This window comes from Passer domesticus, chromosome 9, assembly GCF_036417665.1.
Source record: "Passer domesticus isolate bPasDom1 chromosome 9, bPasDom1.hap1, whole genome shotgun sequence".
NCBI classification, from domain to species: domain Eukaryota; kingdom Metazoa; phylum Chordata; class Aves; order Passeriformes; family Passeridae; genus Passer; species Passer domesticus.
Genome location: NC_087482.1, coordinates 13,700,298 through 13,710,417, shown reverse-complemented (window position 1 = coordinate 13,710,417; position 10,120 = coordinate 13,700,298). Strand labels below are relative to the sequence as shown.

Here is a 10,120-nt window from a genome sequence, read left to right as displayed (position 1 = left end):
GTTTTAAATGAATTAGCTTTTTCTGATTAATACGGAGAATTTATTCCATAATTAAAATTCAGTCGTAGAAAATCTAGAAGCAAATATCAGATTGGCCCTGAACCAGGCTGACAGCGTCAGGTGAGACAGGTGGGGCATTTCTCTCCCCTGTGCATCACGAAGGGACAGCTCTCTCAAAGTCTTTTTTGTCCATTTCCAAGCTCCAAGCGGTGTGGAGGGCAGGAGTTTTTCTGCTTTCTTATGGTTGTTTTTATCCTTTTTGCATATTCATGTATTTTTTCCTTTCTTGCTGCAGCTCTTGCTGAGAGTTTCCCCAAAACTGGTAAAAAATTCACTTTGTTGGAGGAAAATCTCCTGCAATATGCATTCTAGGAGGCACACATTTATCTTATAGATGATGCAAATTGAATGCACATTGCTGAGGTTTGGTCAGAGAAATAATCTTCTGGAATCAGCATTTCTGGGGACGAATATTCAGGCTAGGATTTTGGTGCATGTTGATTGCCCTGAACCCTCCTTTGTTATGCTAGGATTTTCATTAGGCGAGATTACTGTAGTCTCAGCATGAATTTGTGCATACAATCTATCAGAATCCCTCCCTTTCTCTATTAATTTATTAAATTTGTACTTTTAGGATACACTTTGACAAAGCTTACTTATTTTCTAATTTTATGTTTAGTATTTATAAAACTTAACAACTATACTTTCATACTACTAGTCAGGGTCTAAAATTAACAGCTCTTCTCATAAGGTAGATTATTCCAAATCTTTAATTTCTTTTCTTTGGATTGTCAATTATATTTTTTTATATCAATGCATGTGCTTATTGTACTTTAGATATATTTTGACTCCATAGTCGTTTAAGGCTGGTAATATTTGTAAAATAAGTTTTTCATGTTTTCTTATGTTGCCTGCTAAAATGTGTCTTTATAACTGTCTCATGTTCTTGTTTTCTAATTCTTGAGCAATTTGCTTTATTCTACTCTCAGGATTTATTTCTTCTCTAGCTCTTCCAGAAGAAAAGGTTTTAATATATTGCTTACAAATTTTGCCATTTTCTTCTTTTTGCTCTATTTCACATTTTCTTTATTCCAGTGTCTTTTACTACTCATAGTGCACCTTCTGAATTTGTTAAAATTATAGCGTACTACACTAACTTGGGAGTGTGCATATGGCTCATTCTTTTTGGGCTTGGATGACTGATACAGTGACAATAATCCTCTGCAGTTTTAACACTCTAGCTCTCTCAAAGCCCCTTTGGGTTGCAGCCAAAGGGCCAAGATGTGTATCTTCTTGGTAGCAGAGCTTACACCTTGGGATCTAGTCACTGGTGTCATTCGTCTCATTCTCAGTATTTACTTCATAAGATTTATAAGAGCCTTTTAAATTGTTTTTCAGGATTTAGGATAGCATCTGCTTATTTCTAATTATTATAATTTTATTTCTTTGACATTTTAGCTCTAAAGTTGTAATTAGTCTGTACACTTCTCTTTCTTTCAGCTATACTTGGCTTTTTTCCTTTATTTTAATTTGATCCTTATTAAATATCTAACGGCTTTTGTTATATCCTGTCTGATTTAATGTTACTTTTAGTGTTTCTTGGAACTTAAATCTGGTTTGTATCTTATATACTTATTTTTTTTTCCGATTTTTCACGAATCATATTATTGTTCTAATATATTCTTTACAGTGTTTCATTAGCTTTTACTTCTATTAATTTTGTCTGTTATAACAAAAGCACTAAAATATTTTATTTTTTGAAATAAATTTGCATATCACACCTTAAATATTCAGTTCACTTAAAACAACTTCATGAATAATACAGTTTAAAATAAAATATTTTACTTCTCATAACAATGGGTTTTACAGCTTACAAGCTTAGGTATTAACATGCATCAGTCTATTTTACTTCAAGGAGTAGTGGTGACTTTTTAGTGAGGTTTGGCTGGTGTTTCTGCTGGTGGATTTACAGGTCTTCTGTCCTGCCTTTCTTTGCAGCTGAACCTGCTGGTGAAGGTGGTGCAGCTTCCCAAGCCACGTCCAGGACTGAGGCTCTGGGAGAGGCTGAGGGTAGGTCAAGGACTTTCCTCCCTGGGAGAGCTGCCAGCTCAGAGCCCAAAGCTGGGCCAGGGGGGCATCGCTGCAGGTGCCAGCACAGAACCATGCACGTGTGTGCCCTCGCCCTGCGTGATTCCCTCACCGCTGCTGCGGCTCAGTGGTGCCCGTGCAGATCAGCAGAGATGGCAGAAGCTTCTGTGGCTGTTGAGTTACAGGTGTGTCTGCAGGGAGGACTTCTCCAGCTCCTTTGCTGATTCCTACACAGAAGCCTGCCTCCCATCGCAGGGGTGAGTAGTGTGTCCCTGCTGACCCCACAGGCTGAGCCTTGCTTTTGTAGGATCCATTCCTGGGAAATGGAATTCTGTTACTCTAAGGTCCTCCGAGGGGGAAGGACCAAGCTACAGGACACCCGAAACCCCTTGATGCATCCGAAAACATGAGGCAAATGCTGAAGGAAATGCAGCAGGCAGGAGAAGGTGGGTGCATTTCCCACATGCTTCCCCTGGGTCTCAGCATCTGGCGGCTTTGGCTGCACATCTGGACACGCCGTGCCTGGCACAGCGGGAAAGGATCCATGGCAGCCTCGCTGCCCCGCTGCTGCTTTCACGCCCTGCAGGGCTGTTTCCCAGCCTGGCCTGGCTGCAGCTTCTGCCCAGCCCCTGCAGGAAGGCATTTGGCATCAGCTGACAGGCCGCCTAATTGCACCACAGGCCTGAGATCCCCTGCAATTTTCCAGTCGCCGGGTAGAATAGAAAGGGCACCAGTTTGGAGAAGGGAGGGCCCTGGCCTTCCCAAAATGTTTATAGGGATTTCCTGATTCTTAGCCATGTCTTTGACAAGCATTCCCTCCTGAAGACGCCACCTCCCCAGTGGGGAACAGCCCCACCTGATCCAGCTGTCCCTCTTCCTTTCTCCAGAAGTGGATGCAGAGGCTGAACATAAGGCGGCATTTCCCAGAGGAAGCAGTGGTTCCGTGCCAGCCTCAGCTCCAGGAAGGGAGGCCATGCCAGGCACAGACACAGGAGGTAATTGCTGTGCCTCTGGGCCTGAGCCCGGCTGAGGCATGAGCTGCCCTCTCTGCTGCTTGGCAGTGCAAGGACAGCCTGGACTAGAGCGGCACAGCCCAGGGAATTGTTGCGAGCAGGCTCAAGGCACTGAGCAGTCCTGCTGGGGTCCCTCCATGGGAGACATGTCCTGAAACCTGGGAGTGACTGCACGGGGTGCCCATAGTGGGGAAAGGACGGAGGGGGAGAGCAAGGCTCCAGTGTGTCCTGAGAGGGCCTGGCTGTTTGCCCTTGGGATCTGGGAGCTGTCCCAGCAGAAGGAGGGCAGGAGGGAGTGTAGGAGGGAGGGACGGATACCTGTTTCACTGCCTGCTGCAGTTTTCCCCAGGATTTTAGAGAGGATTTCCTCTGTGTCTGAGGGAGAGAACCCGGGGGCCCTGCGCTGCTCCAGCCACCCCTCCCAGGGATGTTGCTGAGGGCAGGGAAAGAGTGTGGAGAGTGACCAGGAGGCAGCCCAGAGCACCCCAGGCCCCTGTGCACCTTTGGCCATGTCTATTCCCATCCGGCTCCCACGGCCTTAGCCGACTGCCTTGCAGTGCCCAGTTCCCTGTGGCAGAAGGGGATCCCAGCACACCCTGGAATGTGTTCTCATCTGTGCTCCGTTCTAGCTGAGGTTGCTGGGAAGGCTTCTCCATCAGCTTGGATGAATAAAGTTTTGAAGCCCTTGGAGCCTCCTGCAGGTATGTTCTCAGCGTGCCACCAAGGAAGAATTGTAGACTAGCGGGCAGGAACCAGGTGACAGAAGCTGTTGTGGCTGTTGTGTTACAGTTGTGTCTGCAGGGAGGACTTCTCCAGCTTCTCCAGCTCCTACCTTGGATGCTATACGCAAGCCCAGCTCCCATCACAGTGGTGAGTAGTGTGTCCCTGCTGACCTCAAAGGCTGAGACTTGCTTTTGTAGGATCCATTCCTGGGAAATGGAAATATTTTTCTCTAAGGTACTCCAGCAGGGAAAGTGCAAGATACAACAGATAAGATGTCCCTGGAACCATCCAAACAGATGAGGCAAGAGCTGAAGGAACCCCTGCAGAGAAGAGAAGGTGGGTGCATTTCCCTCATGCTTCCCCTGGGAGTCAGCAGCCGGGGGCTTTGGCTGCACATCTGGACACGCCGTGCCTGGCACAGCAGGAAGGGATCCATGGCAGCCTCGCTGCCCCGCTGCTGCTTTCACGCCCTGCAGGGCTGTTTCCCAGCCTGGCCTGGCTGCAGCTTCTACCCAGCCTCTGCAGGAAGGCATTGGGCATCAGCTGACAGGCAGCCCAAACTGTAACACACCCTGAGATCCCCCACTATATCCAGCCCTGCAGATTACGAAAAGGGTGGCTGTTTGGAGGTGGAAGTGCTCTCATCATGCCACCATAACCTGGCCATTTTCCTGCTCCATAAATTTCACAAATATTACCTCTGATGCCACCGCCCAAGTGGGAAACAGCTTCATCTGATGTAGCTGTCTCCCTTCTTTTGTCAAGAGATGGGCATAGTGCTTCAGTGGAAGGTGGCATTTCTTGAAGGAAGCACTCCATCTTCGGTGCCAGCCCCTGCTGCAGGAAGGAAGGCGATGGCAGACACGGGCACAGGCACAGCAGGTAATTGCTGTGCCGGGCTCAGCCCTGGCCGGGGCTGTGTGGCAGCAGCTCTTCCCCCAGGGCCTGCCCTTGCCCAGCCCGGCAGCAGCCAAAGCTGGAGGCGCCTCGGCTTCCAGGCCTCTGGAGCTCGTTCAGAGCCCCGGGGAAACGGGACTGCTGCAGCAACGTCCCTGGCGCTGCAGCTGCTGCAGAGCTGGCCCTGAGTGCCCAGAGGCCCAAGGCACAGGAGCAGCCCCGAGCGGGAGCCCTGCCGCCAGCCCAGGGCCAGAGCCAGCCCTGGCACACAATGGAAACAGTTCTCATCTTGGTTTGCTTCCAGACTGGGATGCTGGGACAGTTCCTCCATTAGCCTGGCACTCTGAAGTTGTGATGCCCTCCGAGCATTCGGCAGGTATGTTCTCACTGTCCCACCAAGGCGTAATGTTTGACTGACTGGTAAGAAGCAGGTGACAGAAGCTTCTGTGGCTGTTGTGTTACAGATGTGTCTGCAGGGACGACTTCACCAACTCCTACCTTGGATGCTGCACAAAAGGCCAGCTCCCATGGCAGGGGTGAGTAGTGTGTCCCTGCTGACCCCAAAGGCTGAGCCCTGCTTTTGTGGGGTCCATTGCTGGGAAATGGAACTACTTTCTCTTAAGGTCCTCCGACAGGAGAGACCAAAGACATGGCAGGCAAGAAATTCCAGGACCCATTAGAAATCATGTGGCAAATGCTGAAGGAATGTCTGCAGAGGAGGCAAGGTGGGTGCATTTCCCTCATGCTTCCCCTGGCACACAGGAGCCGGGGGCTTTGGCTGCACATCTGGACACTCCGTGCCTGGCACAGCAGGAAGGGATCCATGGTAGCCTCGCTGCCCCGCTGCTGCTTTCACGCCCTGCAGGGCGGTTTCCCAGCCTGGCCTGGCTGCAGCTTCTGCCCAGCCTCTGCAGGAAGGCATTTGGCATCAGCTGACAGACAGCCCCAATTGCACCACAGTCCATGCCCACCCTCAGATCCCCTGCAAATTCCTTCTGTCCAGGCAGATCAGATGTTGGGGCTGTTTCTGGAAGGAAGCAGTCTTGGGTTGTCCCAATATCCTGGGTGTTTTCTGATCCTTATCCATTCCTTTCACAAGTGATGCCTCACCTTCCCCATTCCCAGTGAGGAATGTTTCCATCTGATCCAGCTGTCTCTTTTCCATTCTCCAGAAATGAAACGAGAGCCTGTGCAGAAGGAAGCATTTGCCGGAGGAAGCAGTGGTTGCATGCCAGCCTCAGCTCCAGGAAGGGAGGCCATGCCAGGCACAGGCACAGGAGGTAATTGCTGTGCCTCTGGGCCTGAGCCCTGCTGAGGCTTGAGCTGCCCTCTCTGCTGCTTGGCAGTGCGGGCACAGCCTGGACTAGAGCGGCACAGCTCAGGGGAATTATCCCGAGCAGGCTCAAGGCACTCGGGTAACTGAGCAGTCCTGCTGGGGTCCCTCCATGGGAGACACGTCCTGAAACCTGGCAGTGACTGCACGGGGTGCCCACGGTGGGGAAAGGACAGAGGGGGAGAGCAAGGCTCCAGTGTGTCCTGAGAGGGCCTGGCTGTTTGCCCTTGGGATCTGGGAGCTGTCCCAGCAGAAGGAGGGCAGGAGGGAGTGTAGGAGGGAGGGATGGATAGCTGTGGCACTGCCTGCTGCAGTTACCCCAGGGCTTTAGGGAGGATTTTCTGTGAGTTTGAGGGAGAGAGCCCCAGGGCCCTGGGCTACTCCAGCCACCCCTCCCAGGGATGTTGCTGAGGGCAGGGAAAGAGTGTGGAGAGTGATCAGGAGCCAGCCCAGAGCTCCCCAGGCCCCTGTGCAGCTTTGGCCATGTCTATTCCCATCTGGGTCCCATAACCTTACCCGACCCCCTTGCAGTGCCCTTTTCCCTGTAGCATTAGGGGTTCCCAGCATGCCACAGATATGGTTGTGATCTCTGCTCCCTTTTAGACTGGAATCGTGACATGGGTTTTCAGGAAGTCCTGATGAAGGATGGTTTGAAGTTCCTGGAGGATGCTGGAGGCAAGTTTTCATTCTGCCTTTCCTGAGTGAATAATCAGGATCAATGCAACAAAAGCTCATTTATAGACCCTTTCCCTTAACATTATGTAAAGGCTGAAGGATTCTGAGAATCTTTCCCTGCTCCCTTCTGGAGGCCTGAGGAATCCCACAGGATCGCTGTCAGTGGGAGGAAGGAGCATTGATCTTTCAGTCCTCCTCCCGTGTGCTGTGCCAGTGTGTCCTTCCGTGTGCTCTGTGCAGTCAAAGAGAAGAGCAGAGAGGGAAGGGGCCGGGCCCAGGGCTGTGCCCTGGGGCTGAGCCTTGTGGGCAGCCTGAGGATCTCCTGCAGTGCCACAGGAGCTCTTCTGTCCTGCCTTTCTTTGCAGATGAACCTTCCGGTGAAGGTCCCACATCCAGGACGGAGCCTCCGGGAGATGCTGAGGGTAGGTCAAGGCCTTTCCCCTGGGAGAGCTTCCAGCTCAGAGCCCAAAGCTGGGCCAGGGAGGCATCGCTGCAGGTGCCAGCACAGAACCATGCACGCGTGTGCCCGCACCCTGCACGATCCCCTCACCGCTGCTGCGGCTCAGTGGTGCCCATGCAGATCAGCAGAGATGGCAGAAGCGTCTGTGGCTGTTGAGTTACAGGTGTGTCTGCCGGGAGGACTTCTCCAGGTCCAGGGCTGGATGCTTGGCCCCAACCCAGCTCCCATGGCAGGGGTGAGTAGTGTGTCGCTTCTGACCTCACAGGCTGAGCCCTGCTTTTGTGGGATCCATTCCTGGGAAATGGAACTACTTTCTCTTAAGGTCCTGCAAAAGGAAAGACCCAAGATACTGCAGCCAAAACATCTCATGAGGCAGATGAATTCCTGAGACAAACACAGAAGCAAGCACCCCGAGGACAAGGTGGGTGCGTTTCCCTCATGCTTCCCCTGGGACTCAGCAGCTGGGGGCTTTGGCTGCACATCTGGACACGCCGTGCCCGGCACAGCAGGAAGGGATCCATGGCAGCCTCGCTGCCCCGCTGCTGCTTTCACGCCCTGCAGGGCTGTTTCCCAGCCTGGCCTTGCTGCAATTCCTCCCCAGCCTCTGCAGGATGGAATTTGGCATTAGCTGATAGGGTGCCCCAACTGTACCGTGGGCCTGAGATCCCCTGCCATTTCCCAGTCTCTGAGAAGATCAGGAGGTGCAGCTGTTTGCTCATGGGAGTGCACTGGCCCAGCCCCAGTTACCTGGGCTTTTTCCTGATCTTTACCTGTGACTTAGACAAGCATTGCCTCATGAAGGTGCCACCTCCCCAGTGGGGAATATTTCCATTTGATCCAGTTGTCCCTTTTTTCCTTTTTCAAGTGATGGACCAAAAGGCTGTTCAGGAGGAGGAACACTCAGGGAGAAGCAGTGGCTCATTGGCAGCCATAGCTGCAGGAAGGAAGGTGATGGCAGAGACGGGCACAGGCACAGCAGGTAATTGCTGTGCCGGGCTCAGCCGTGGCCGGGGCTGTGTGGCAGCAGCTCTTCCCCCAGGGCCTGCCCTTGCCCGGCCCGGCAGCAGCCAAAGCTGGAGGCGCCTCGGCTTCCAGGCCTCTGGAGCTGGTTCAGAGCCCCGGGGAAATGGGACTGGTGCAGCAACGTCCCTGGCGCTGCAGCTGCTGCGGAGCTGGCCCTGAGTGCCCAGAGGCCCAAGGCACAGGAGCAGCCCCGAGCGGGGGGCTGCAGCCAGAGCTGGCTCCCGACTGAGGCTGCCTGGCCAAGAGCAGCCCCAGGGGCACAGGACAGAGGCAGAGGGAGGTGGGGAGGAGAAAGAGCAGGGCCGAGGTTGCCCTTGAAAGGCAGAGGCGCTGTGGGGCCCGCTCCTGGCCAGGGATCCTGCCCAGAGCCGTGCCCTGCTGGCCAGGGCCTTGAGGGGCAGCTGTCCAGCTGGGCCCGGCTGTGCCAGCAGCTCCAGCCATGCTGGGGAGCCTTGCCAGCTCTGGGCCCTGCTGTGCAGGAGGGTCCCTGTGTGCCACTGGCAGCTGGGGCCTCAGCCACCTCCTCTCTGCACAGGAGCACCTCTCCCACTTCACAAGACCGGCCTAATACCTCAGCCATGGAGAACTTGGCCTGTCATCATGCATCTCCGTGCCAGTATCCGTTGTCCCTTCCACAGGTGTATTACCAGCTCATAGCTGGAAGTATGCTACAACCACTGCCTAGAACAGATCCGTCTCTCCCTGAAGGGAATGACCTAGCTGCCCATCCAGGATAGGAGGTGCAGCCCTCTAGCCAGGGAATGGATTATTCTAAAAGTTATATTTACTTGTAAAAATTTTAGATGTTTATTAAAAACCTTATTAGAAATATAACAGGACACTGAATAAAGACAATGTTACTGTGCCGAGAGTAGAGGATTTTTCCCACCACATTCTCATGCACGCAATGGAGGTCTCACCTTTTAACTCTTTTGCTCTTCTTAAAGTTCTGTCTATCGACTCCTTCTTTGATGTCCAGTGCTGGAGTTTACTTCCTTACATCTCGATTGGAGGTCAGGTGCTGCTGTCGTAGCAAGGTGACCCTCCTAAATGTCTCAAACTCAGGTAATCCCAAGATAACAACACAACAGGGGGTAAAACATATCTATATATATATAAAACTTCTCTTAACATATATGCATGATATTTATCCTTTATTGTGAGAGTCAACTGTCACTTTACTCATCTATCACAGGCTTGAGTCCAGCTTCAGCTCAGGTGTCTGTGTGCTACCACCAGCACTGGCGGAGCTGCTCGTCTGGGCACAGCCAGGCATGGGCAGGCAGCAGCTGGGCATGGGGCTCATCAGACCAACAGCACCCTCATGTTATCTTTGTCTTTCATTTTAAAACATTTAGATATATTTTTCCTTTGTAGCATTGAGAAGAGTTTTTCATAGAATACGGACACCAGATATTTGTTCCCCTTTCCTCCAACAGTTCTGCATTTGACAAAGTAGTTTTACAGTTAAGGAAACCTAGAATCTTCTGACACTTGGGCAATAAAAGTATAATTGCCTTTAATTCTTAATGTTTAGTCTTACACAGCCCAGACAAGACCAGCACAGCTCAGGGGAATTATCCCAAGCAGGCTCAGGGCACTCGGGTTCTGAGCAGTCCTGCTGGGGTCCTTCCATGGGGGACACATCCTGAAACCTGGGGAGTGACTGCATGGGGTGCCCATGGTGGGGAAAGGACAGAGAGGGAGAGCAAGGCTACAGTGTGTCCTTAGTGGGCCTGAGCCTGTCCCCTGGGGCTGGGGGAGCTGTCACGGGGCAGGGAGGGCCAGGGGTGGCAGTGGCTGCTCAGGGGTGGCTTTGGCCCGTGTCCCTGGCAGCAGCCACTGCCCAAGCAGCTGCGCTGCCCCCGGGCTCTCCTCCCGGCCTGCTGGGCTTTGTTGGCTGGCACA

At 52.3% G+C, this 10,120-nt stretch overlaps 1 long non-coding RNA gene across 1 annotated transcript; it reads left to right on the top strand.

Moving 5' to 3' along the window:
* Window positions 1-7,050: 7,050 nt before the first annotated feature.
* On the top strand, window positions 7,051-8,157 carry LOC135307440 (uncharacterized). Its single transcript, XR_010368159.1, has 4 exons — window positions 7,051-7,151; window positions 7,353-7,424; window positions 7,512-7,610; window positions 8,055-8,157. It is a non-coding gene; the product is annotated as an uncharacterized LOC135307440 (long non-coding RNA).
* Window positions 8,158-10,120: the final 1,963 nt, after the last annotated feature.